Raw genomic sequence first — 26,365 nt, 5'->3', positions numbered from 1 at the left:
TAGCTGATATTAACCTATCTCCACAACATCTCTCAGATCTATTCTTATATCTCTTCTCAATCAGCCACCATGATTCAGGACTATATTACTTCCCACCTGGTCTCTTGCAATAGTCTTCTAATTCATATGCTTGACTCAAGAATCTTCCCTTTATAATCTATTTCCACACAATTGACAAAGTGAGATTACAAAACAATGGTTTGATCATGTTATTTTCTTCCTAAATAAACTCCATTAGCTTCTTATTGGTGTACCTACCTTGCACAGTGGTTAGAGCTCTAAACTGGAGTCAGGAAGACAAAAGTTCAAATGTGACCTCAGACACTTACTAGTTGTGCAGCCCTTGGCAAGTCACCTAACCCTCAATGTCCTCATTTATAAAATAAGCTAGAGAGGGGGGATGGCAAGCTACTCCAGTATCTTTGCCAAGAAGATCCTAAAATGGACTCACAAAGAGTCAGACATGACTGAAAATGATGAAAGCAACAATTTCCTTTTACTTCCAGGAAGAAATATAAACTTCCTTATTTCAAATTTATAGACAATCATCTATACCTACATTCTAAAATTTGCTGCCCTTTCATGTACTGTAAAATCTTGCCGTGGTGCCTTGCCTGTTTCTCACGCACAGCATTTTATCTATTATTGCCTTGCTTAGAATAAATTTCCTTCTCACCTCTACTTGTTTTCTTCAAAACACATGACCAAATATACCTTCTCTATGAAGCCTTTTTTGATTCCCACAGCTTTCCCTCCCCCCAAAAAGTTTGTATTTATTCTGCACATAATTGTATACATTCATATTGTTTTTTACCAGATTTAGCACGTTAGCTTCTTGTGAACAAATTCTCTTTCTCTTAATACTCCTAGCTTCCTCAATCCCATCAAAATCCCATTTTTTTATAAACCCATTTCCGGGGGTCAGCTAGGCGGTGCAGGCCCTGGAGCCAGGAGGACCTGAGTTCAGATCTGCCTCACACACTTGACACACACACACGCACAAACTAGCTGTGTGACCTTGGGCAAGTTACTTAACCCCAATTGCCCTCCAAAAATCAATCAATCAATGAACAAATAAACAAATGAACAAGAACTGAATAAAGAAACAAGTAAATAAATAAATAAATGAATAAATAAATGAATGAATAACCCAAATCCTTTCCAAGTACTTTGACCTCATCAAGGGAGGAATGTTTCTTGGTCTTACCTATTCCTATTAGTTAACAATATCTTGGATATAAAACAATTAATTTCAGTAGTGTTTTAATATTTGTGATTTTTTAATGGGCCAGCCATGAGCAATGAATGTACCTTCAATTATTAATAAAAGTTAAATCTTACATTTAAAAAAAATAACCTATGGTGGCAAAGAATTGGAAATTAAGGGGATGCCCATCAACTGGGGAATGGTTAAACAAGTTGTGGTATATGAATGTAATGGAATACTATTGTGCTATAAGAAATGAGGAGCAGATAGACTTCATATTTACCTGGACAAGCTTATATGAACTGATGCTTAGTGAGAAGAGCAGAACCAAGAGAAATCTGTACACAATTACAGACACATATGTGTGATGTACAACTTTGATAGACTGGACCCTTTTCAGCAATGCAGGGTTATAAGACAACTCCAAAAGACTCATGATGGAGAGAGATGTCTATAAAAGAGAAAGAACTAGAAAGAAGAGTTTGAATGCAGATTGAAGCAAATTACCTGCTCTCTTTCTTTTTCTTGTTTAGTTTTGTTTCCTCTTTCCCATTTTTCATTCCATCCATTACAATCATTCTTTATAACCTGACTAATGCCTAATGTGGAAGTATTTGCAGATGTTATACTTGATTGCATGCTGCTATGGCGGGGGGGGGTGGGGGGAGAGAAGGAGGGAAGGTGAACAGGAAGGGGGAAAAAATTTGAAACTCAAGGGATTGTGGAACTGAATCTTGTAAACTAGAAGTAAACAAACAAATTAATAAAGACAAAAAAGAAAAGAAAAAATAACCCAATTCCTTACCTCATTTAATCCTAATTCCTTCCATTGACAATTATCTCTGATTTATTCATATGTATTTTGCTCATAAAGTGTTTTTTTTTTTGCATGTTGTATTCACCCATTAGACTGAGTTCTTTGAAAGCAAGGGCTATTTTTATTTGTTTGTTTATTTGCTTTCTTTGTAACCCAGTGCTTTCCATAGTGTTTGGCACATAAATGTAAATGCTTCTTGATTTTATCTGACTTGATTTATGGCCAAAAGCTCTTTCATGTTGATTATGTTGATATGGTTTCTCTATAATATGCATTATCTGGTGTTGTGGTTCAGTTGTGTCTGACTCTGTGATCCTATTTGGGGCTTTCTTGGCAAAGATACTGAAATTATTTACCATTTCCTTCTCCAGCTCATTTTTCAGATGAGAAAACTGATGCAAACATGGTTAAATGACTTGTCCAGAGTCACACAGCTAGTAAGTGTTTGTACTTAGATTTGAACTCATGGTGATGAGTCTTGCTGACTTGAAATCGAACATTCCACTAAGCCACCTAGCTTCCCTGATGTTCAGTAAATTTGGAACTACAAGCCCTTCCCACATAAGACTTTTTCTGCAATATGAATTATCTCAAACTGATTCAACTCTGAATTTCAATCAAATAAATTCTATATTTATTTCACTTGGGATAAAGAACTTTCTGAAACACACTATTACATTTTTTTGTCTGACTAGAGTCTGAAGTTATTTCTTTGTTTATTACATATATGGTGACTGTGACTCATTGTCTTGCTGTCTTTCTAAGTTATCATTATATTCCCTGGCTTCTGTGAAAAGGAACATAGGAATCATATTCTACGTGCATTTCTTGGGATGATTTTTCAGTAGAAAGGACAAGTTTGGGAGATGACACATTGGGTTCAGTTCTTGTCTCCTACTCTGACAAATGATCACTAACACTTTGTTTAAAGACATCCAGGGAGGGGTTAGCTCTTTTTTACTGAAACAGTTCAGTAATACTTTTGAATAGCTTTGTTTCTTCTTTAATGTTTGTGATTTCAACTTTTTAATTTTTAATACCAAGTAGCTAATGGTTTACCTATTTTATTGTTTTTCAACATTCTAGTTTTGTTTACTAATTTAATGGTATATTCGTTCGCAACTTTGTTAATTTCTTTGATTTTTTTTAGGTTTTCAATTCTATTTCTCTAACTGGGGTTTTAAAATTTGTTTTATTTTATTTTTTTAAGTTACATGTCTAATTAATTAATATGTTCTTTCTCTTTTATTATTATGCCTCATTTAGAGAAATAAATTTTCTCCTACTAGTTGACCTGGATGGGTCCCAAAAATTGTTGTATGCTGGTTCAACATTATATATAATGAAAATATTGACTTTTTCCTTGATTTTTCTTTTGATACACTTAGTCTTTAGTATTACATTAGTTTCTAATAATTTTTGATCATTTCTTCAGCAGGCCTGTATCAAATATGACATTTTTATTGTGTTGTGATCTCTCTATAGAAGCAAGCACCTTAGCATACCCAGGGTGGCTGCCAACATAGGCTCTTAGATCTGCTTTTCTAAAGGAAAGCAGCTCAAAATGGGTTAATGATCTTGCTTTAATCAACCATATGTCATTTACCTAGCTCAGGGGGAAAAGGCTAGCTACCCAAACTTCAGAGAATACAAACAAGTTACAAGCAGAATTTACAAGCAGACAGAGAAACAGATCAGCAGACAGGCTTCCAGCTGTCTGACCATTACATCCATACCTAGTCAGTTACCAGAGAGGGAAGCACCAACATCTGGGTTTTCAAAGCCAGGGGGCTCAACAGCTGCCCTGAGTCTCATCTGTCAAATCACACAACTCTTCTCAAAGTGAGCCCCAGAGCAAAACCTCATATCAGGGTATACATAGCCTTCTCCTAGGTCAAAGAATGTCACAACACTCTTAACCCACTGCCCAATCACAAAGCATCAAGGTGTGGGCATTCCTGAAAAACAGACCCCCACCACCACCACCACCACAGGCTCCATATGACCTCATTAAGCCTATTAGGGGGCAGAGTATATTTTCAAATCAAGGAAGGTTCCCAGAGTCACTTAAGGCTATCAAAGGGCCTAGGGGCAGGGAAAATCTTAGATTCCCATTCCTATAACATTGGGCCCCAAAACCTTTCATACCCATGGCAAAGGCAATTTACATCTGAATTACCATTAACATCTCTTAAGTACAACATAATCCTCACAAAATAGAGACATCACATTTGCAAGATATATAACTTAACAACTCATTACCTAAATGGCCACAGGGCCTTAAACAAACACTAAGTACATTCAGGTGCAGGCTCTAATGATCCAAGTCCCAGTCTTAACACTGCTCTACCTCCTGCTTCCAAGTCCTAAGGGGTGACTAGGCAACAAAACCAACAAGGAGGGCTCTTTGGGGGTCGATGGGACTTCACCCCAACCACCATAGACACAAGTCCATCTTCTCCCTAGGTCCCAAACTTTGTGATGCAGCAAGAAAACACATTCAGTGCTCCTGCCTTGCCACAGAGTCCTTATCTTGTTCTGTGGCTCAATTCTGAACTCCTGGGTTCCTTCTCCCACAGAAGGCAGTCACTCTTGGCTTCTGCCCTAGTCCCAATATAGGCAGCTCACCATTCCTGCTCTCAACTCAGTGAAGTCAGTGTGCAGGCCATTCTTCTCTCCTATTCCATGGCTCCACAGAGTCACAGCTACCACAAATGGGAAACAAACAATTATCCCAGCTCCCATGCTTTCCTTTTAGTCTGCAGATCCTGTGGACTATGCCATTTGTAGCAGTAAGCACCCTAGCATACCCAGGGTGGCTGCCAACACAGGTTCTTAGATCTACTTTTCGAAAGGAAATCTTGCTTTTATCAAAAATATGGCATTTACCTAGTTCAGGGGAAAAAGGTCACCTCCCCAAAGTTTAGAGAATACAAAAAAGTTACAAGCAGAAGTTACAAGCAGAAAGAGAAACAGATCAGCAGACAGGCTCCCAGCTGTCTGACCATTATATCCATACCTAGTCAGTTACCAGGGAGGGAAGCACCAACATCTGGGTTTTCAAAGCCAGGGGGCTCAACAGCTGCCCAGAATCTCGTCTGATGAAATCACACAACTCTTCTCAAAGTAGGCCTCAAAGCAAAACCTCACATCAAGGTATATATAGCCTTCTCCTGGGTCAGAGAATGTCACAACCCTCTTGGCCCACTGCCCAATCACAAAGTACCAAGATGTGGGCATTCCTGAAAAACAAGCCTCTCTCCACAGGCTCCATGTGACCACATTCAGCATATTAGGGGCCAGAGTATATTTTCAAATCAAGGAAAGTTCTCAGAGACACTTAAGCCTATCAAAAGGCCTAGGGGCAGGGAAGAGCTTAGATTCCCATTCCCATAACACCTTCAAAGGTGCATTTAATAAGAACAAGCTGATCAGGATAAACCTATCACCTGAGATCTCATTCTCATGAAGAATAAATTAGATTTTGAATCTCTACACTTTACCAACTCTTCCTCAGTTGCTTCTCCTCTCTGATTGGAGGACTGGAGGACAGAGCAATAAAGTCTTTCCAAAATTTTCTTTATAGGCTCACAACCTTTTTGGCAACTCCATTTTCCATCAACTGCTCTGCTTGGCTTCCAGGGTACAACATATTTTCCCCCTCCCATAGGCCATCACCTAAAATTGCATAGAATAGAAACTTCATTCTTTACCTTAGCATTTTCCCATAACATAGACAGCCCTTTTATTCTGGAAACTCACTTCACACCTGGACTACTTAACCCATTGGAAGTACTCTCAGTACCAGAAACCTTACCTTCTGATTGACTGACACCTACAACCAATTTAAAGAGGAAGACAAGGTCAAAGCTGTCTTCATCCCTCTTCAGGCTAGCTATACTGCTTTCTCATTTTCACATAATTTTCTTTACCATTCCATAAAAAATATTTCTCCTATTGGAAAGATTCTCCTCCCTGAGGCCTTACCTTCTGAATGACTGCTTCTTCCCTCCCTAAAACTCCAATTTAAGGAGACTCAAGCCAAAGGTACCTTCATCCCTTTCCAGGCTACACTGCTGACTCATCTCCATGGAATTTTCTTTAGGGTGTCTCCCATCTAACACCTGAGTCAGGCAACTTCCATCACCCTCACTTTTTAGCTCCCTTTTATATGTTGTTTTCCTCCAATAGAACATAGAGTATTTGAGATCAAGGATAGTCTTTCTTTTTGCTTGTATTTGTATAACCATGGCTTGGCATGGTGTCTGGTACACAGTAAGGCTTAATAAATTCCTGTAGATTGATTGGCCTTTCTAAAATTCTATTCATATCTATCATTTCTCTTTTGTTAGGCTTATAGAAGTCTGAGAGGGGTAAATTGAGATTCCCTCACTATTAAAATTGTACTGTTATTTCGCATTTCAAATCATTTAATTACTTCTTTAAGTATATAGATTCTATGTGATTTTGTGTATACTATTTTGTACCGATATTAATTTATTGTCTGTAGTACATTTCAGTAAAATTCAATTTCCAAGTTTATCTCTTTTAAATGTCTACTTTTGCTGTTGCTCTGTATGAAGTCATTATTCTAACTACTCCTGCCTTTGTTACTTATTTCATTTGCCTACATGAAGCATAAAAAATTTTGATCCACACCTTTATTTTAACTCTCTGTACATATTGTTAGATTCTACCTTCTAGTCCATTCTGTTATTCTCTACCATTTTGTGGTGAGTTCATAGCATTTACAATTTTAGTTATTATTGTTTATTGTGTATTTCTCTTCATCTTGTTCTCTTATATTTTTACTTCTTTTTGTTGCTTGCCTTTTCTTTATTCAAAAAATACTGAACAGGGAAAAACAGTGATTTCAGTATCAGTTTTGTGAAATCTGTTTCTGCTCCCCCGCTCCTCTACACTTTCCATCTACCAGATCCCAATAACAGGCTCTTAACCTTTCTTTCTTTTCTTTTAAGGCACTCTTTGAAATCTACTGTCATTTAGAGTTTGTTTTGCTTAAGATACCCAAATCCCTTAAATCCTCCTCCATTGAATGGAATGTATTTCTGTATTCAATCCTTTGTATGTTCTATTCTCCTCTGACTAGTTCAGATAAGTTCTTCAAGGGTCTCCTGCCCCTCCTACTCTTTTCTTATTTTTTATAAACTTCCACTCATATACCCTAATTATATAATTTCTCTGATTCTCCCTCTCTTGTCCTCCCTTCAAGTACATTCCTCTTTCATTCCTTCTACATTTTCATTTTTAGAGCAATAAAACATAACAAAATTATTTCCAGGCTATTTATATTCTGTGATGTCAGTTCTGAGGATATAAATTTATTTACCCACATAAAATATAAAAGTTTTATATTTGTTTTACCTCATAATTACTTGTTCATGTCTGCATCTTATGTCTATTTAGAGTATTGTATTTTTATTTCAAAAATTCCTATGGAAATCTGTTATTTTTTTTTTTAATCAGGAAAGCTTAAAACTTTCTATTTATCAAAGGTTCATTTCCTGCCCACACACCTGTCCCCTTTAGAATTTGTGCAATTTTGTTGGGTAAGAAATTCATGCTTATAAACTTATACCTTCTGCCTTCTAGAATATTGAATTCCAAGTTCTCTTCTTTACAGTGGTGGTTGCTAAATCTTGTGCAATACGAACTGTAACCCCTTAGTACACTATTTTCATGTCATTCTTTTACCCAGATAACTTTAATCCATTTTCCTCTGCTCTCACTTTACCCCTCAAATTTTGGAAAAGTAATTTAATAAACACGACTATTCTTTTCATTGTAGCCACAGAAACACTAAGGGTGGAACTTTGCATATAGTAAGTGAATAATAAAGGCATTTTCATTAATTTATTCACAGGAAAGAATCCAAAGTTCTTCCATGACAGAAGTTACAACCTCTGTCTAAGGCTTTTATTTGATATTACAGAGCATAAATTTGTGGTGCATTCTTAGTGGAATTTGGAGGTTTCTTTCATGAGCATTCAGATATTTAAGGGGTAACTGGTATAGAACCACACTTTTCTTCATTTGAGATCCAATGGTAAAAAGTCAAGAAGAAAAAGGACTCAAGAGCAGAAGAGTGAACATTGTTTAGTGACTTACCATAGTATGCCAATTAATGACATTTTTCAAGGTTACTAGAAAAATAATAGGAAGGAATTGAGAAAACAAAGGCAATAGTAAAGACAATAATCAGCTATTAAAGTATAGAAAGGAGAGGGAATAAAGACAATTGTCTTCAGAAATGGAAACCTCAACATTTAGACTGTGGAAAATGGAGAATTTTTGAGTGGTCTAAACGTTCTTAATATGAACCTCCTGGTAGTTGGGTGAATTAGGTCAAATTTTGGGGATCTGTGAAGTTAAAGAATTCAAGGTGTGAAGACAATCATGGCATCAATATGGATGTCTCCAATGTTGATGATACAGGGAGGAATAGAAAGGAAAACTATAAGTAACATGCCAAAACCATAGAGAAAGTTGGGAGAGTGATCAACAAGTGGGCAGGACAATAAGGATGGGTAGAATGATATAGTGAGATAACGCCAATGTGAAAGGACAAGCTTTTGAGTGGCTGTAGTAGAGCTAGGATCTGAAAGTGACAATGGACAGTAAGAAGTATGGCAACTTCTCTTATAAGCTCTATGAACAGCATTATAAAGGTGAGAAATGAGTGTCCAGCTAGAAATTTGAGTCTTAAGACAATAATACAGGCTTGAGTTAATATAATGACATAGAGAGTGTAGTGGTAAGAGTTCTAGGATGAAGGAGAATTTGTTGGTATAGGATTGGGCTTCCAAAATGCATATAGAAATAGGCATACAGGAATTGATAGCTATCACATGAGCACAGCTGGAATATATAAGGATGAAAAACAACAGAAGGCTAATATGTAAGCTGGCCGAGACTCAAGGACAGAGATTAATGTTCAAGGGCATTGGTAGATTAGCTGGTGATCAACCTTCTAATGATCAAACTCTGTAAAAAAAAAAGAAGAAAAAAAACTAAACTGATCCAAAGATAATAAATATATCATTTATTGAGAGATCTATAGTCAAAGCTTGCCAAACATGACAAGGTCTTTTAGAACATGTACTCTGCCCCTATAGCCTTCAGGACCCCCAATCATTCCCAAGCCATAAGGAGACATCAGGGAAAAACTCTAGAGGAGGGGTTTTCCATTTTATGTTTGTAAATATGCCCATTTTAACTTTTAAAACATATTTTTATATTTTGATTCAAAAAGGTAGCTGTCCTATTCATAGATACACCCATCCCATTGTATTTCACAGTATCAAACTAAAGAATATTGAAGCCTCTCCCAGGGCAAATGCTCTCAGTGCCCAACCACCCATATCTATTTTCATAACCTCCAATTAAAAATGAAAAGAAAGGTCTTCTTAAATGAATATAAATCTTATGACTCCTGATTTCTCTCAGGTATATGCAAGGTTAACTTTTATTCCTTATGCATATGCTATTCATATTTAATAAAATTCCCCATGACCACATTTTTTAAAAAGATACTTTATTGTAACTTACAAAATATTTTTAGCAGTGAATCATTACAATCCCAGTGATTTTCCAAATCAATTCTGGTAATTTTGATCAAACCTTTCCACTGCTTTATAAAGTATTTATGGTGGAATCTGGGCTTTGTTAAGTGCAAACCTCACCCAACCTTAGTTTAAAACTCAAAAGCTACAGAAATCAACTTTTTCTGGGTCAAGTTCTCTTCCAGGCAAAAGAAAATTGTCTTCTTCAAAGATAAATAAATTTCAATTAGCAATGGCTTTGAAAATGTTCTTCAGAACATCAAGTTGTTTTTAGAGAATGATATTTAGATAGATTAAGTGTAAATGAACCAGAAACATATGGCTTGTACTCCATTTGAAATAAACACAAAAACAGAAATAATTGGGAAAAGTGCTGGGGAAAAATGTTAGCACAAGGCATTACATGATTTTCTTTTATGTGTTTCAATAACAAGTCAGGCAGAATTCAGTCTACCATATGGAAAATTTTCATTCCAATATTCTAACCTGTGAAGACCTTTGAATTTTAAAAATAATTTTAAAGTATTTACATGATTTATAGTTGCTACTTTTGGTATCTGTCACTAGCAACAATTAAAAATCCTCACATCAAACAAATAGGCATTGTCAAGAAAAATAGAGACATTGGCTATATCTGAGAATTTAAAACAGTCTCTGTAGTCTATTACTTCTTTACTATGAGTCCTTCAGACTATGCCCCTCCCCCCATTTTATTGTGATCATCAAGAAAATTGTTCTGTTGCTTCTGTTTTACAGCATTTCATACAATCAATCAATTGCAGTAGTTCAGAATTGAGGAGGTAGGGCATGCACCAGGGTGGTGCCAGTGTCAAAAAATGATGTCTGACAAGCTTTGACAACTGATTGGATATGGGGTTTGAGAGATAAGGAGGTGTTCACGATGACATCTAGGTTGGGAGCCTGAGGGACTGGTAGAAGAGTGTTGCCTTCTGCATTAATAGGGAAGGTGAAAGTGGGGGAGAGTTTCAGAGGAAAAATGAATTCTGGTTTTTATATATCAAGTTGAAGATGTCTCCTCGACATCCAATTTGAAATGATTAAAAGACAGCTGAAAATGTGGATTTAGAGGTCAGCAGAAAGTCTGTGGCAGGATAGGTAGAATTAAGAATCATTAGTAAAAAGATGGTAGTTAAATCCATGGGAACTGATGAAATTACCAAGTGAAGTAGTGTAGAGGGAGGAGAGAAAAGAGCCTAGGAAAGAACTCTGACGTTGCTCTATGGTTAGAGGTCATGATCTGGAAGAGTATCCCGGAAAAAGAGACTTCAGGAGAGGACATATAGGTAGGAGAAAATCAGGAGTGTCCTAAAAACCTTGAGAGAAGAATATCACAGAAGATCAACAGTGTCAAAGGTCACAGAGAGGTCAAGGAGAATAAGGACTGAAGAAAGGTCATTGTTTTTTTAACAACTAAGAGATCATTAGTAGCCTACAAATTTTTCTGTTTTACTTTGATGCTTTTAAATTCCTAATTTTTTAGGCATAAGAAAATTTCATGTAATTAATTTCTTAATTTGTTATTCCATTTCCAAAATTATGGATAACTGTTTTTCTTCTAGGATAAATATTTTTTCCCACAACAAAGAATGTTGCTATAAGTAGTATTTTGGATCTGACAATTCCTTTTCCTCTTTCTATGAACTTCTTGGGGGTACATGTATAATAAAAGTATTACTATAGCAAGAGTATATTGTTTATTTTTTTATTTTTTTGGCGTTATTAATTTGTTCATTTACTTTGAGTTTACAATATTCAGTTCCCCAGTTCTTTAAGTCTCAAATTTTCTCTCCCTCCTGCCCCTTCCCCCCTGTCAGGGTGGCATACAATCAGGTATAGAATCTGCATATAGTTTCATATTAGACATTGGTCAGATTATAAAGAAGGATTGTATCTGATGGAATGAACAATGGGAAAGAGGAAACCAAACCAAACAAGAAAAAGCAAGAGAGCAGGTAATTTGCTTCAATCTGCTTTCAAATTCTGTTCTTTCTGGTTCTGTCTCGAAGTCTTTTGGAATTTACTTATAGCCCTGCATTTCTGAGAAGAGTCCAGTCTACCAAAGTTGATTGTCACACATACATTGTATCTGTAGTTGTGTACAAATTTTTCCTGGTTCTGCTCTTCTCACTCAGCATCAGTTCATATAAGCCTCCCCAGGTAGATATGAAGTCCAAATGCTTTCTTATGGTGCAATACTATTCCATTACATTAATATACCATAACTTGTGTAGCCATTCTCCAATTGATGGGCATCCCCTTAATTTCCAATTCTTGGCCACCACAAAAAGAGCTGCTATAAATATATTTGTACATATGGGTCTTCCTCCTGCTTCTGTGATACAACCCTAGAAGTAGTATTGCTGGGTCAAAGGATATGAAATTACTTATAGCCTTTTGGGCATAGTTCCAGACTGCTCTCTAAAATGGATGGATCAGTTCACAACTCCACCAGCGATGTATTAGTGTTCCAATTTTTCCACATGCTCTCCAGCATTTATCATTTTCCTGTTTTTTCATCTTAGCCAATCTGACTGGTGAGATGTGGTACCTCAGAGTTATTTTGATTTGCATTTCTCTAATTAATAGTGATTTAGTATTGTATTAATTTTTTATATATTGTGTATATATATATATGTATATATACATATATATAAAGGGTATTGTATAATTTAGTTTAGTGACCTTTTAAGTATGATTTGAAATTTTCACAATGGTTGAGCCAATTCAGTTTTAGTAAAACTGCAAAAGTATTCCTATCTTCTCATTGCTTTCTCTAACTAGCAATTTTTCACTTTTATCATCTTTGCCAATATGATGAATGAGAGGTAGAATCCTAGGGTTATTTTAATCTGCATTTTTAATTAATAACTTGGAACATTTTTTACATGGTTTGCATTCTCTATTTGAGAACTGCTTGTTCATGCCTGTATCTATTGAGGAATGGATCTCCTTTTCCATATATTTGTGGCAATTTTTTTTTCAGTCTTGGATATCAGACCATTATCACAAAAAATTTGCAGTGTAGATATTTTTCTTAAATTAATTGGTGCCTTTCTGGTTCTAAATGTCTTCATATTACTTGTGCCAAAGTTGTTTTTTTTTTATTTTATGCAAACTTGTTCATTTTATCTTTTATTTAATGTCTATCTTTTGCTTAGGTAAGAATTCCCTGGGACATAATCTGAAAAATATCCCCTTGGTAACTGACATTTTATGATATATTTTGTATTTAATCTCTGTATCTATCTGGAATTTATCAGTTAATTTACTAGCTATTTATTATTTTAATTAATTTTTACTTGACTTGCTAGGATAACTCCAGGAAAACCATCATATCATCTATAAAATGTTATCATTTTGTTTCCTCTTTTCTTATGAATAATCTTTGAATTTTTGTTCTTGTCTTATTGCTATAGGTAGATTTTTTAAAACTAAATTACATAATATTGGTGCTAATGGACATGACTGCTTTTCTTCTCATCTTATTAAAAAACACTCTTCAGTTTTCTCGATCACAAATAATAACAAGTATTGGTTCTAATCGATGATAAGATGGGTAGTGTGGGACTTGGAGGCAAAAAGATATAACCTGAGTTCAAATTCTGTTTCAGACCATGGATATTTCAGTATATCTCTAAGATGTTTGTTTTTTAAGTTGTGCATTTGGTTTTATTGAACCTTTTACTGCTACATGATTTACAATTGCTCCTAGATCTTGTTTAACCATCTTTACTAATCAACTTTTCTACTATTTAGCAAATATCAAATCATCAATAGATTGACAAAAATGTACAAAGCACCTACTATGTGCCAGGCACTGTGGTCACTGTTGGGGATAATAACAGATGTAAAAAAGACAGTCCCTGCCCTAAAGGGGCTTAAAATCTAATGTGGGTGGGGTGGGTGGCCCAGTGGGTGAAAGCACTGGCCCTGGAGTCTGGAGGACCCAGGATCGGTTCCAGCCTCAGATACTTTACACCCACACAGAAAAACTGGCCATGTAACCTTGGGCAAGTTACTCAACCCCAATTGCTTTAAAAAAAAATCTAATGTGGAAGACAAAATACAAACAAATTCATGCAAAGCAAGTTACAGATAGGATAAATAGGAAATAACTAACAGAGGGAAGGCACTAGAATTATGAAGGGATGTGGAGGGCTTCCAGTTAAAGATGGGATTTTAGTTGGGAACTAATTGAAATCAGGGAGATCAGTAAGAAAAGCAGAAGAGGGAGAGTGTGCCAGGCCTACCTGGAGCCAAAAGATAGCATGTCTTGTTTGTGGGTAGGAGGTTAGTGAGTTACTGGATCAAAAGGTACATGTCGGGGGGGGGGGCAGTTAGGTGGCACAGTGAATAGGGCACCAGCCGTGGAGTCATGAGGACCTGCATTGAAATCCTGGTCTCAGATACTTAACACTTACTAGCCATGTGACCTTAGGTAAGTCACTTAACCCCAATTGCCCTGCACTGCCCCCTGCAAAAAGCAAAAAAAGAAAAGGAAAGGAAAGGAACATATCAGGATGTAATGTATAAGAAGACTGACTAGGTTATCCACAGGTTTGAATGTCAAGCAAAACATTTTGTATATTATCCTAGAGCCAATAGGGAATCACTGTAGTTTAATGAACCCAGGTGTATGTATGTGTGTATGTGTGTGTCTGTGTGTGTGTGTACAGAGACAGACAGACATACACACGCAGAGACAGAGAGACAGACAGACAGAAAAATGTATGAAAAATACATTTTCTGAATCTACTGACAAAATTGTTTAATATTTTGTTACTTGTCTTTTTAATATGCCTAATATCTTTATTTTTCATAATTTTAACAATCTCAATATATTATATATATACAATCTGAAAATAGTAATCATTTGAACATTTGGCTGTAGTCTAATATTTTATTCAATCCTTTGGCATCAATATTTATTAGAGGTATTGTATGTAGGTTTTTTTTTCTACTTGTCCCTGTTTTAAATATCAAAGCAATAGCTGAGTCATAAAAAGAGATTACATAATAAACTCCCTCATTTTATAGGCTTAGCAAACTAATATGAGGGAGAGACATAACAACTTGTTCAAGATTAGTTTAAACCAGGGTGGTTAGGTGGCGCAGTGAATAGAGAACCGGCCCTGGAGTCAGGAGAACCTGAGTTCAAATCTGCCTTCAGACACTTATCACAAAAACTAGCCATGTGATCTTGGGCAAGTCACAACCCCAACTGTCCTCAAAAAGCAAAAAAAAGATTAGGTTAAACATATGATTAGTGGAAGAAAAAAGACTAGAACCTACAAATTCCCCATCACAGTGATCAGCTATACCAAATTTGAAAAAGAAAAATCACAATGAAAGAAAAAGGAATTTTAAGAAGAGCAGTATTTTTAAATTAATGGAAATGGAATGCTTACATTTTCACACTTCAGTGGTTCTGTGATTTTGTCAATGTTTGTGTACCCCTGTAGCGCATATAAATAACCCATCATGCCTTTTTGTCCATTGGAATTCTTGATCATAACAATTCTGGGAACATTTTCTCTAGATATTTTAATATTATGAAAGTTTCAATGAAAATTAAAATCTATCTATCCATTTTTATCACTATCCCAACTTCTTTCCAAATAATGATATATTTAATGATATCTTTTTATGAATCTTTTTTTGCACAATTCATCATCAGTCATATGTGGAAGCTTATTTATAACCACCATGCATTCATGCATTCATCCACTGACATTGGGTGAAGTGAAGTTTTAAGAGTTAAGATATTGTTGGGGCAGCTAGGTGGTGCAATGAATAGAGCACTGTCCCCAGAGTCAGGAGGATCTGAGTTCAAAAACGGCCTCAGACACTTGACACACTTACTAGCTGTGTGACTTTAGCCAAGTCACTTAAACCCAATTGCCCTCCCAAAAAAAACAAAAAAAGAGCTAAGATATTGTGAAATTCCATAATTTTAAATTACATATAATCACTGGAAAAAATGTTTACATTTTACATTTCATTCCCTAATTGATAAGTGATCAAAGGATATGACCTCGCAGTTTTTAGAAGAAGAAATCCAAGTTATCAATAGTCATATAAAAAATGTTCCAAATCATTTAAAAATGAGAGAACTATAATCTAAACAACTCTGAGGCTCAACCTCAGCTTTGAAAAGATGACCTAAAAAAGAAAATGACAAGGCTAAAAGGGATAATTAACACATTAGATTGACAGAATCTTAGGAGAACTCAAAGGACTTTTGGTTAAAATGGTAACATAGAAGGCTAAAAGCAGAACTGTCTCCCTTGAAGAATGCCTAGACTTCAAGAGGAAATCTTCAAAAACAACTACATTAGTGTACTGTGAGTGAAGCTGTAAATCTTTGGATCAGCCACCGTGGACACAAATTTGGGGTTCTGTCCAAAACTTATTAAACTGTGTGTATGCTTTAATGCAGTAGTAGCACTGCCGTGTCTATATATCAAAGAGAAAAAAGAAAGACCAAAAAATCCAAACCTGTACACACACACACACATACATGCATGCCACACACGCATGCACACACACACGCGTGTTTATGGCAGTTTGGTGGTAACGAATCAGAAATTTAAAGAGATGTTCATCATTGGGGAATGACATCATATGATAAAATTGCATACTATTGTGCTATAAGAAATGATGAAAGCATCAATTTCAAAGAAATCTGTGAAGACTTTGATGAGCTAATAGAGTGAAGAATTTATACAAATTATACATTAACAACAATCCTGTAAAGACAACAACTTTGAAAGATTTAAGAAGTCTGATCAAGACAAAGATAAAGCATAATTCCAGAGTGCTCATCATAGAATGTGCTACCTGCCTCCTGACAGAGAGATAATGGGTTCAGGGTGCAGATATATTTTTGGACTTGCAAAGATGGGGGCTTACTTTCTTTTAAATACATATTTATTGCAAGGGTTGTTTTTTTTTTCTTTTTTGGTAGAGGAGTGAAAAGGGAAGGGAAAACAGGCATTTTTAACTGAAAAATAACAATATTTAAAAGAATACTCATATTTTAAGGAGACCCTTGGGGTCCTTTAAAGGGTTCTGAAATTTCCTCAATATAATCAAGTTTGCTTTCTTCCATTTAAATAAATTATGAACCTATTTCCTCGTCCAACTATAGAGAAACTGAGAAACAACTGTAATGATGAACTAGTTCAATATGTTATTCTGGCAACTTCATATAATTTAAACAACAGACATTCTCCATCGACTACATATTTCCTTTGCTATGTGTGGATATTCTATGTGTGTTAGTCTCATTTTCAAGGCTTTGCAATATTCTAGGTTTTGGTGCAATCAGCACAAAGATATCTTTAAACAGGAGAATTTGGAGGACCTAATCATCTATAAGGAGGGTAATTGGTGGTGCAGCTGAACCTAGAGTTAGGAAGACCTCTGAGTTTTAAATACTGCCTCAGAAACTTACTGTGTGACCCTGGGTAGGTCATTTAATTCTGTCTGCCTCAGTTTCTTCATCCATAAAATGAGCTGGAGAAGGAAATGGCAAACCACTCTAATATTCTTGCCAAGAAAATCCCAAATGGGATCACAAAAATCCTAACATGACTGAAATGAATGAACCACAACAAAACTGGGGCAAAGGAAATGACCAAGAATAAGAACATATTTTTCTTACCAAATAATTTTTTTATCATCCCAAGAAAGCCTAGCAATGGACAGAAGTTTCATGCAGTACACATGCTGAATGAACTTAAAGAACTAAGGACTTTGTTTCAAATCAGATGACATGTTATTCTACTGGGTATTCTGTGACTGCTTTTAGTTGTTTTAAATATGGATTCTGTGCAAATCCTTTATGCTACTGTGAGGTTGGGGGGAAGCTATCACCACAGATTTCTAGTGTTGTTAAGTTAGTGGCAGTATATCTCTATGCCAAGCACATAGCAGTTTCACTTTTAACTCTGAAAGTGCTTGAATTTCTTCTTTTAATGTTAAATACTTTGTCAATTTCTAAAATGAAATGACTCATACCAGGCATATATTGCATATTTTCAGTATGTTACCCATTCGATATTCAGTGAATAAACATTTGTGAAGGACTTTCTATGTGAAGAAGACTGTGATTAGTATTATACAAGGTGCAAGGCAAAAGTAAGAACAAAATCATTCACAGAGTATGGGCTGGGTTTTCCAGGTGTGCCCATCTATATGCATCTACATGGACATTATAAATACTGAAAAAAGGTAAATTCTAATAATATCAAAATGAGAAGATTATTATAAAGAGTATATCTCTCTGGGGAGGCTAGGTGGCTCAGTGAATACAGTAGGATCTTGGACTCAGGAGGACCTGAGTTCAAATCCGGCCTCAGACACTTAACACAAAAACTAGCCATATGACCGTAGGCAAGTTGCTTAACCCCAATTGCCCTCCAAAAAAAAAAAAAGCAAAAAGAAAGAGTATATCTATTTGCCTAAAATGACAGATGTAAAGTTGAAACAGTGAATGAAATATAACCTAAGTGAAAACTGCTAGAAGGTTAGTTCAGAGTTTATCCACAGCTGGATGGGTCTGAGCAGTACTCTTAAAAAAAAGCTCCTTGACCTTCCATAGTCAGTGATCCATAAATCTGAAATGACATTCATCATTTGCAATACAGCTTTACCAAAGAAATAAAGGGTTGTATGGCTTAAGACTGATCATTTGTACTAATCACCTTTTGAGATTGAAATCTTATCTTCATTAATTGGCATAATAATGTTGCATTTTATTCATTGTCACTGTTTAATCTTATTTTTAAAATACGTTCTACTAATTGTTTTAGCTTTCTATAACACTTATAGCAATACTCTCTAGATAGAACCTTCTCCTTGACAAAGTAGAGAAATTAAACAAAAACATCTTATGTAGTGACTTCATATGATAATGTATACAAGTCATTCTTTCCTAGCAATCCTCCACTTTTCTACTATGATAGGATTGACTCTAGGTTCTCCAGGATCTTCACTAGTTTGTCAGTCACTGAGAGGCAGACTACCTTTCAGTGACCTTTTCATTTGCATTGTTGTAGTCAACGGTTCCCTTGGTTCTGTCCATTTAGCACTGTGTTCTTTTTTAATCCTCCCATATTTCTTGGAATTCTTCCTGTTAACCATTTCTTGCTATGTAATATTCAACTATATACACATGCCATTTTTCAACCATTCCTATATCAGTAGTGACCATTTTGTTTCTAGTTGTTTGCTACTACAAAGGGTGCTGCTATGAATATTTAAGTGTATATTGATCCTTTCTTCCTGTCCTTGCCTTTCTTGGAGTTTATTCCCAATTATAGGATTGTAGGGCCAAAGGGTTTGGAGAGTTTTCAACTTTCTTCCATAATTCCAAGTTAAAATCTTGAGCACATGTTGGAGTGATAACTCTTCCAGCTTACTGTTGCTTTTATATAAATTAGATTACTCCACAAATGAACAAAAATATATTCTGTCAAAGAAACTATTCAAAAAGCATTACATCTAGTAGTCCCAAACATTAGCAAACCAGGCCTTCTACCAGGTAGCATTATTTTAAAGTAATCAGTCCCTCAATATTTTCACAGTGGCACAATGTGTCTGTGAGTCACAGTAGAAACTCAAAGTTATAGGTGACTTGAAACACAGTGAAAGAATGCATGATTAGTATCAATAGGCCATAGAGTATTGCCAATTATGTTTTTTTTGTATAAGTATTGTAAACACATTTACTAAGGGTGTGTACAAATAGAAAAAGTTAGATTGTCATATCAGGTTACAAAAGCTTGGACTAACAGATGGATGGTATGAGTTACCTTGTGTGTTGGCAGCAATATATTAATACCCACATCTCCCCATATAACCAACGTTAGTTTTTCATAAAAGATATTGAAACTTTGCTTGAGGGTTTTTTTTTCATTCTTACACATTTATTTTTCTCTCTCATCCCTCCCCCCCAATTCAGGAAGGGGAGGGATTAACAATATAAAACCTTATAAATTTATAAGCCTAGTTAAGCAAAACTAAGCACTGATATTGGTCACATCCAAAAAATATCTCTCATTCTATTTATAAGTTGATGACCCTCATAAGATGACGAGCATTTTTCAACATCAATCCTCTTAAATTATGCTTGGTTATTGTGTTGAATCATTGGTTACTGTGTCTTAATTTGTCAGTGATTACTGTTACAATAATTTGTGTTTTATGTTCTAATATAAGTTGTTCTGGTTCTGCTCATATAATTGCATTAGTTAATGCAAGTTAGGTATCTCTGAAATCATCTCTTCATTTTTTAAAGCACAATAGTATTTTATTGTATTCGTATGTCCTCAGTTGTTCATCTAGGAATAATGAGCACTCAGTTTTCTTTCTCTAACACTACAAAATAAATTGATGTAAATATTTTTATGTTTATATAAAATATTTTATTTTTTCTTTGATCACTTTAGGATATAGGCCTAGAAGTCATATTTCTGGGTCAAAGGGCATGAACAATGTAATAACCTTTTAGGCAAAATTCCAAACAGCTTTCCAGAATGACTGGACTAATTCTCAGCTCTTCCACCAATGCATCAATATGTTTGTTTCCCCACAGCCCCTCCAGAATTTATCATTTCCTATTTTTGTTAGCTTTGCCAGTTTGTTATATGTGAAGCAAAACACTGAAGTTGCTTTAATTTTCAATTCTATGATTATTAATAATTTATAGTGATTGTTTTTCCATATAGTCATATATAGCTTGCATTTCTTCCCATTAGAATAGTTATCTTTTTAATATGCTTAGGCAATTTATCAATCAAAAATGTCTCTTATTCTTATAAAAATGAAAAAAAATTCTTTATTTATCTTGGAAATGAGCCCTTTATCAGAGAAACTTGCTGCAGATGTGTTGTTGTTGCTATTTTTTCTCTTTTACCTATTTCCTCTCTAAGCTTAGCTTTATTGGCTTGGTTTGTTTATTTTTATGTAATCCAAATTATCCATTTTATCTTCTAAGATTCGTTCTCTACCTTATTTTGTCAAAACTATTTATCCTTAAGATTTGACAATTTGGGGGCAGCTAGATGGTGCAGTGAATAGAGCACCATCCTGGAGTCAGGAGGACCTGAGTTCAAATCCAAAACACTTAACACTTTCTAGCTGTGTGACCTTGGACAAGTCACTTAACCCCAATTTCCCCCCTCCAGAAAGAAAATAAGACATTTGTCAATTTTATTGTCTTGGGGGACTAAGGCTTAGACTATTGGTGTAAATTCTTAGTCACATTGGCACAAAACAACCAGGAAATGAAAAGCTGGAATTTCTCCCTGAATTTCCAGACCATCTAATGGAAACATGAATAAGCTTTGAAATCTATCAAATGAATTAAGGTTTTATCCAGAATGAAGAGCTCTTCTCTGCTCTGACCATCTTCGTCCTACTTGGGATAAGAAAACCTTTCCTTGTTAATTGTTAAATTAGGAATTTAGCATTTCATTTCAAATTTAAACCTCAATTTTCATGGGATTTGCCTACATCATTTCCAATATATCATTATTCCACAAACCCCACTAAAAAGTAAAAGACATAGGGGAATAACTTTAGAACTTTGGATAGATATTCTATCTAAGAGTTCTAAAATTATATTAATGCAAATCACACAAAAAGAGAAAGTATATGTTGGTTGGGATCTGTGGTAGAAGGGCTCATAAATATAACATCAAGTATTTCTTCAAGTTTTTCTGATTACTGCAGTTACAGTGGATGTCACACAAAATATATTGCATTCATTATCTTCTGTTGTCATTCTTAGAATAACAACATAGATATGAAGCCAGGGGAGAGAGAAAATCATTACAGTAATTTATGGTCCAATGAAGAAAATTAAAATAGCATTATTCACATTTTAATAACTATTTATTTGTTTTCTAGTCTTAAGTATGCAAGGCATACTTGCTGCAAGAAAGGCCCACTCTACAAAATTTGCTATGCATTCTAAAATTATTAAACACACTTCTAAATCTTTCAATGAGCATGGTGATTGTTCCAGGTAATGACTAACATTTAGGCTCCAAAAGGTCAAACCAGAAAAAAATGTGGATAGTTGGGGATGCTTATTAAATGTACAAAATGAATAGACTGGGACACACTGGTCTCCTAAGAATATTTTTTTCAAATCAGTGATTCTCAAAGGATTTTATCCAGTGTAATGGGAGCTTAGTGCATTCTCAGACCACCTACGATGAAAGTATCCATGTGGAAGATGCTTCTGGTAGACTTGAGGATGAAATATTCATGGACATTTTGTGTTCACATAATAAGTGATTGGCAGGATCTTTTTTCCAGTGGCTGGTTAGCCAGAACCATTACCATTTTCAAAGAATCTGAGATATAGTATTCTTTTCTTAAGGAACATGATAACTCCTCCATTCAGACCTGGAGAAATCATGCAGAAAAGGGGAGTCTCCATTTACTTCCTCCCCCTTCTCCTTGGGGGAAGGTCATGTGACTTTTGAGAAATGGATTTGGTTCTTTGGTATTTTGACTTGCTAAGTTGTGAACCTAACCTAACCAATTCTCCCCTCCCCAGACCAAGGTAGTATAAGGACTTGGGTGAAATGTTTCAATGTTTATTCTTTCTAAGTCTTTGAATTAATATCCTTTCATAAAGATTAATCCAATGTTAAGTCAATTGCTGGAATTTGGGTGTTAGTTACTGAGCCCCTAAAATAGGGGACATATGGCCAATGAGATCTTGAATCAATCAAATAGAAAAGCTATAACCCTAAACCTCTCAGTACTTTTGGCGATGGGTCATGAGAATATAACAAGCTTAACCCTAAGAAATTGCCACCGAAGCAACTATATTATATTAGTGTCTAATGTCATGTGCCTCCCAATGCCTTTCTTTATAGAGGGCCAGTATTGACATTTTTAGCTCACTCCACTCTGCATCTGCTACTCTACCTGGTTTCAACTACATGAAACAAGATATCCCACTCCAGGTACACCTTGGTTACCCCCACACACACACACACACACACTTCCTGCAACTTTGTGTGTTGTCACTATTTCCATTAGATTATAAGCTGCTTGAGGGCAGGGATTCCTATTCTTGTTATTAATAGAATCCCCAGCACAGTGTCTGGCACATAGAAGGTGCTTAACAATTGTTTATTGAATTATTGGATAGAATGTCATCATAGGAAAAAAAAGAAATTGTAAATGTTCTTTTTTTGTTTTTAAAAATGAACTAACTACATTAACATCTTTCTTTTGTTATCATATGAGAGGAGAAGCTAATGGAAATAGGTGGCTATATGAATAGATATGATTATGCCAAGTCCTTACAGGCATCCAACAAGTATTATGAATTAGACATTGTCCAGAAAGTGTAAGAAAGAGAGGGAAAAGGGATACAGCCATTTTTGTTTCAGTCAATACTGATCCATAGTAGTAAAATTTAGCATAGAATATCTGTCCTGATGAAAAGAATGATTGAAAATTTATGAGAGTCCACTCTCCACAAAAAGCGGTATGAAGTCCTACAAAGAAAGCCAGGAAGATATTGGTTTAGCTTCAGCGCTGATATATACCGCCTGTGAGAAACTAAACAAATGACTTTACCTCTCAAGGCTCTAGGCAGTTCTCTAAATCTACAAGGCCCTGACATATCTGAGTAGAGGTGGGGGGAAGGGAAAGAATTCGAATTCATATAAGTCCCATTATAAACCAGGATATATACTAACATAGTTAGAAGAACTTTTTACAAATATCATTTCATTTCATCAGAAGAGTGTTTCCTCATATAAGACTTCCCATATCTACCAACTCATAGACCCCGTCTCTATTCCTTAGTTCTCTTCCTTCAAGGCATAAGGAGAAAATTAACACATTTTGCATGTTACAGGGGAAACTAAATAACAACTCCCGACAACTATTATAAAACTCCTTCTTTACCTCCACCCCCAGGAAAATACTGTGTTTTCTCCAAACATTAATGTCTATGCAAAGCATGAGCGTAATAAGACCAAAAACATATCTAGGTCTCTTCTCTTGTGCCAACGTGATAAAGGAATGGTAGCAGAGTTGAGAGATAATGTAAACCATATTGGCAAGTTGAAAACCCTGGGAGATTTTTCTCTGCAGCTATAGTCCTACCATATGAAATCATGTTCCACTGATCTTGGAATGTTGTTAGTATAATTTTAAGAAAACAGAAAAATGGAGAAAGATAAATGATACTCCATGCAGTTCTTTAATCAGCAAATTTTGCAGCCTTTGGACAATTCCTATGGTGGACCTGATGTCAGTTTGTCAGTTGGGACACTGCCAAATTAAAAGCAAACAAGAAGTTTCCGAGTAAGATCCATGGCTATTTCATTAGTGAATAGGCAATGTAGTTCAGAGAAATTTATCTTAAGCAGTGCTGCTTTTGAGAACCATCAAAATGTATAAGGCTTTTTCAAGAGTTCTTGAATTTTACTTGAAAATAGATCATACCTCAGAGAATGAGGTAAATATGCTCATACTTCTGACAAGAGCTTGTGAACAAAAAGTATTTCTAAATATTTAAAAAAATAGTCTAAGAGTAAATATCTACTCACTAAGAAGGACAATATATATGGATAAAGTATGGATAAAATAAGTTTGGATGGCCCCTTGGTCAGAGAACCAGTTAACCAAGGCTTGGCATTATTTTGTTGGTCAGCCAACCAATATCACTTAAGGAAATGATGAAGAAAATGTTGATAATTCATATTTAACTTAGTAGTGTGTCATACACACACACACACACACACACACACACACATACACAGCCACATCTCCTCTTCTCCTCCCTACCCCCAGATCTGATTGTTAAACATTTACTAACACACTCCTGATTTTCTCCCTGGGCCTCATTTCTGAACCCTAATCACTGGCACTCATAGACATTCTATTCTTCTTCTATTCAAGGTAGGAATTAAACATAATTCTTTCATAAAGTCCCAAGTGGACAAAGTGTAACCTGGAGTTATAAGAAATCCTGTCATCCCATTTAATTTTGATTGCAAATTGCTGGTCAAAAGTTCCTATAATAGTCTACTTAAAATAAAGCATATTCAGCATCTCCAAAATCATGTGTGAAAATGCATTTTGTGGAATTGGTCTCTATAAGTTCCCTTACAGAAAAAAAAAAACGACTGAAAGGCCTGGCACCCCATATTGTGCAGAAGATATGTTATGGGAGGGCAGCCAAAATCATTATTTTTACTTTTCAGCTTTGCTGTGTCTTTAAATATTTATATGTTCTTCACAAGTATGTACAGCTTTGACTAAAACAAATGTGTTTCTTTACTAAAGGGAGATAACTGGTTAGAACTGATAATAGCTCAGGATGTGTGGTTCTCCTTCAAAAGAAAATAGAGATTATTTCATTTTAAAATTGGCTTTATTTGAAGGACTAAAGACACTTCTGAGTTAGAAATGGAGTGTATGTAAGTCCCAAGAGTGAGCACAACTGGAAGCAGGAATAAACTAATACTTAAGCAAATAAATGCTGTTAGAGAAGGAAAATCCTCCATGCTGATCCAAATGAGCATTTATGAAAAGGGAAAACAAACATATTCTTTGTAGTTGATGATTTATTTCAGTGCCTGGACCACAGGATTTGGAGTTGAGGTCTGCTGCTTTTATTTCAGAGTTTTTTTTTTCTTTTCTAAATGTCATGGTAACGTAGAATTTGTACATGTAAAACCAATCTTAAGGTTCATAGCCTGAAGCAGAAGCATGATGTAATAGTGACAAAGCAGCAAGGTGGTGTAGCGGATAGAGTGCCAGGCCTGCAGTCAAGAAGACCTCAGATCAAATCCAGCCTCAGACACTGCAAGCCCAGGAAATCCACTTACCCCAGGTTGCCTCAGTTTCCTCATCTATAAAATGAACTGGAGAAGGTAATGACAAACTGTTCCAATATCTTTGCTAACAGAACTCCAAATTGGGTCATGAAGAGTCAGACATGACTGAACTATATAATTTCTATTATCCAGACATCTGCTGAAGTTCTGTCTGTCCAAAGTGGACTTACTAATAAAATTTTGACTTTTTAAGGTTATAATTTCAAATTTTAAGAAGTAAAGAAATCAACAAGAGGAAATTCGATACTGGAACCAACAAGGAGTCTGTGATTGCTGGAAAATAATGGAAACATTAAGAGGAAACAAAACCTCCCATATAGAGATTGTGATAGAAAAGGAGAGAGGAAGACCAGGTATTATCTGATTTATGAACTAAATTTTCTTTTAAAAATAGTTTTCAAAGGACTAAGATGAAAGATAGGTAGTATTCCATGAACTGAAATATGACAGAGGATGTTAGCCTGAGAAGGATCAGATACTCTTTAAGAATAAGATTCTAAAACAAAAAAAATTTACAAAAACTAAACAGTTGTCTGAAAAGAACAATGTAAACATATAAGGAATTCATTAACTAACATAAATTAAACATACATACACACATCAGAGCAACTCCTTGGCAAATGTTTAGTAACTAACTCTCCAAAAATTAAATTATTCATGACATACTTTTCAGTTTAATTAGCAGTTTTAACATTTCCTCCATCTCTTACATCTGGACAATGAACAAAACAATAACACAATACCTGATTGTTAGGATTTGTCAATTTCTGAGGTGTAAATGTTCACACTGAAATTTTCACACGTGGGTTTTAGAGAGAGTATGAGCAAGCTCCAACACATCCCTGGATAGATA

The 26,365-nt window shown here is 35.4% G+C and overlaps 1 long non-coding RNA gene across 4 annotated transcripts in view; it reads right to left on the bottom strand.

Moving 5' to 3' along the window:
• Positions 1-26,365, bottom strand: part of LOC138152929 (uncharacterized) — a 137,917-nt gene that overhangs the window by 58,128 nt on the left and 53,424 nt on the right. For all 4 annotated transcript variants that reach the window (XR_011166245.1, XR_011166247.1, XR_011166246.1 and 1 more), the window contains exon 3: positions 26,256-26,354. This is a non-coding gene — a long non-coding RNA (uncharacterized lncRNA). The remainder of the gene's footprint in view (positions 1-26,255; positions 26,355-26,365) is intronic.

Source organism: Petaurus breviceps, unplaced genomic scaffold (assembly GCF_028583685.1).
Source record: "Petaurus breviceps papuanus isolate PSGF00001 unplaced genomic scaffold, PetGlider_PUasm1.0 90977, whole genome shotgun sequence".
Lineage (NCBI taxonomy): Eukaryota > Metazoa > Chordata > Mammalia > Diprotodontia > Petauridae > Petaurus > Petaurus breviceps.
This window is presented reverse-complemented; position numbering and strand designations above follow the sequence as displayed.